Here is a 2921-nt window from a genome sequence, read left to right as displayed (position 1 = left end):
CACACACACACACACACACACACACACACACACACACACACACACACCCTGATATTTTGGGGGGAGGTAGTGAAATAGAAAAAAAAATGCCTTCCCTCCTCAAGAAAGGCCAATCTCTATCTGCTTTTCGATTTTTAGTTTTGGGCTAAATAGGAGAATAGGAATTGAGGACAAACTTGCCATCCATCCATCCATCCATCCATCCATCCATCCATCCATCCATCCATCCATCCATCCATCCACCCACCCCTCCCAATAAGGTGAATCCACTCCACCGTAGCCAACATGTCCCCTGAATTCTGAGAAAGAAAGCCGGTTTGGGGATGGGGACCCTAGCAAGCTTTTCACCTGAAGCACACTTGTGCAGCCAAAGGAGACCTGGGGTGGGGAGGTATCTTGTCTCAAATCCACCCCACGCCCTCCTGAGGGCTGAACGCAAAACGGGAAATCGGATGCAGGTTTCTGGGAGACTGGAAATTTCTTCTCCCTCATTCTCACCCGAACCGCTCCCCCCGCCCCGGGACCCCACCCCCCTTGGCATTGGAAAAGATGCCCCTCGCCCTACTGCGGCAAGTGGTATGGGGGAGGGGGATAGCAAGCTCCCCTCCCTTTTTTCCTCCGAGGTCACTGCAACCGGCGCCCCACCCTGTGCATTCAACACCTCGTTCCCCAGGTTAATGCAAAAGCTTTTATGCCTTAACCCCTTTTTCCTTCCTCCACACACGTTTCTCTTTATGAGTCGCCGGGGAAATCCAGCCATCTTCCCCACCCGGGTCTGCAGCCTACGGCCCTGGGGTGGGTGCCAGAGGGCTAGTTAAAAGCATCCCTCCCTGCCCGCTGGGCGCTCAGCTCTCCAGCCGGAGGAGGGGAACATCGACTGCAGCCTGGCACAGAGATGGAGCTGGGGGGTGGGGAGCGGAGCAAAGCCGCTTTCCGAAGCCCTTGCGCTTACCTGCTTGGCCGGTGCGAGGGTAGTACGGAGCGCGGAAAAGGTGGCGGTGGTGGCGGACGCGGTAGTGATGGGTGGCGGTGGATGGTGGGCGGAGGTGGGTGGTAGTGGGCGAGAGCGGGCGCGCGCAGCCGAGGAGCAGAGTGCGCGACCACGGCGCCTCCCCGCCAACGGAATAACTCAGCAGCAGCAGCGGCAGAAGCGGCAGCAGCAGCAGCAGCAGAAGCAGCAGTAGCAGGAGTGCGGGGGCGGGGGCCCAAAGCAGGCAGCAAGTGGAGAGCCGGAGAGCGAGCGCGAGCGTGAGCGCAAGCGCGACTCCCCGCCTCGCGGGCCCTCCCTTCCCCGCCTCCGTCTTCTCCTCCGGCCGCCAGAGGGAGCCCTCAAGCGACCGGGAGCCCGGCCCTCCGGTCTCTCCGTTGCCCCTACTGCAAGTCTTCTTTCCTTTCCCCTCCGTGGTTCTCTCTTTCCCTGCTTCCCACCCCGTCAATCTCAACCCCAATCCCTCCCTCACCCACCCTAGAGCCTGGGTTCCCCAGCACTAACAGACGCGCGCGCTCGCGCCCCGGCGCATGCGCATGCGCCTGTCTCCCACACCATACACGCACCCCCTTCTCCTGACAGCCCGGGGCCTTTGTCTCGTCAGAGAGACCTGGGGGCCTTTCCCTGGGGGGAGGGGGGAACAGTGCAGGGAGCCAGCTCTGATTTAGCCCTGACACCCCTAGAGTCACAGAAGTACTGGCTAGGGCGGCCCCCTAGGACAGAGAGGACCTCCGCATCCCTCCCGCATTCCTTCTGCAGCCCCTGGGTCCCACCCACAGTAATCATCACAGCATCGTGGGGTTAGGGTTGAGTCACATCAACAAGAAGTCTTCCTTTTTAACACATCCTCTCTAAGATTATCTCCAACTTACCCTGTATATATCCCATTTGTACATAGATGTCTCCCTGACCCCCCCCCCCCCAGGCACATAGCAGATGTTTGTCGACTGACTACACTTAGAAATTCACTGATTCTCAGTTTTTTTCACTTGTAAAATGACACGTTATTTCTGGGGGTCCAATAGAAATAGCTCTTCGGGGGAGAAAGCCTTTCATTAGTATCAGATGTCTTACCATTGTTGGCTCTTAAGTCTATACAAGTTATTCTTTTTTTCATTTATTTAGTATTTTATTTTTCCCAGTTATATGTAAAAACGATTTTTAATATTTGTTTTAAAAACTTTGAACTTCAAATTTTCTCCTTTTCTCCCCTTCCCACTGAGAAGGCAAGAAATTAGATATAGTTTATACATGTGTAGTCATGCAAAACATATCCATGAAAGTTATGTTGTGAAAGAAAATATAGACAAAAATTCAAGAAAAATAAAGTTAAAAAAAGTATGCTTTAGTCTATATTCAGACACCATCAGTTCTTTCTCTGGGGATAGATAGAATTTTTCATCATAATTCTTTTAGAGTCATCCTGGATCATTGTATTGCTGAGAATAGCTAAGTCATTCACAGCTGATCATCTTACAATATTGCTGTTACTTTGTACACAGTACATTTCACTTATCATCATCCCATACAAGTTTTTCCAATTTTTCCCTGAGAACATTCTCCTCGTCATTTCTTATAGTACAATAATATTTCATCATAATCACATGCTACAACGTGTTTAGCCATTCCCCAATTAATGGGCATCCCCTCAATTCCTAATTCTTAACCCCTAGAAAAGAGCTGCTATAAGTATTTTTGCACATATAGGTCTTTTTCCCTTTTGTTTTTGATCTCCTTTGGGATACAGACCTAGTAGTAGTATTGCTAGGTCAAAGGGCATGCCTAGCTTTATAACCCTTTGGGTATAGTTCCAAATTGCTCTTTAGAATGGTTGAATCAGTTCCCGACTCCACAACAATGCATTAGTGTCTCATTTTCCTCAAATCCCCTCCAACATTTGTCATTTACCATTTCTGTCTTATTAGAAAATCTA

General features: G+C 50.8%; 1 protein-coding gene across 4 annotated transcripts in view; it reads right to left on the bottom strand.

Annotated features, from left to right (window-relative positions):
- Positions 1–1466, bottom strand: part of MAPT (microtubule associated protein tau) — a 165365-nt gene extending 163899 nt beyond the window's left edge. For 3 of the 4 annotated variants that reach the window (XM_069076209.1, XM_069076207.1, XM_069076208.1), the window contains exon 1: positions 953–1074. The gene's annotated coding sequence lies outside the window, so the exon portion shown is untranslated. Of the gene's footprint in view, positions 1–952 lie in introns of all 4 variants that reach the window. The other variant, XM_069076206.1, reaches the window with a different exon arrangement.
- Between the last annotated feature and the right edge of the window lie 1455 nt (positions 1467–2921).

Source organism: Petaurus breviceps, unplaced genomic scaffold, assembly GCF_028583685.1.
Source record: "Petaurus breviceps papuanus isolate PSGF00001 unplaced genomic scaffold, PetGlider_PUasm1.0 90925, whole genome shotgun sequence".
NCBI lineage: Eukaryota > Metazoa > Chordata > Mammalia > Diprotodontia > Petauridae > Petaurus > Petaurus breviceps.
The sequence above is the reverse complement of the archived record's forward strand: the minus strand, read 5'-3'. Positions and strand labels throughout refer to the sequence as shown.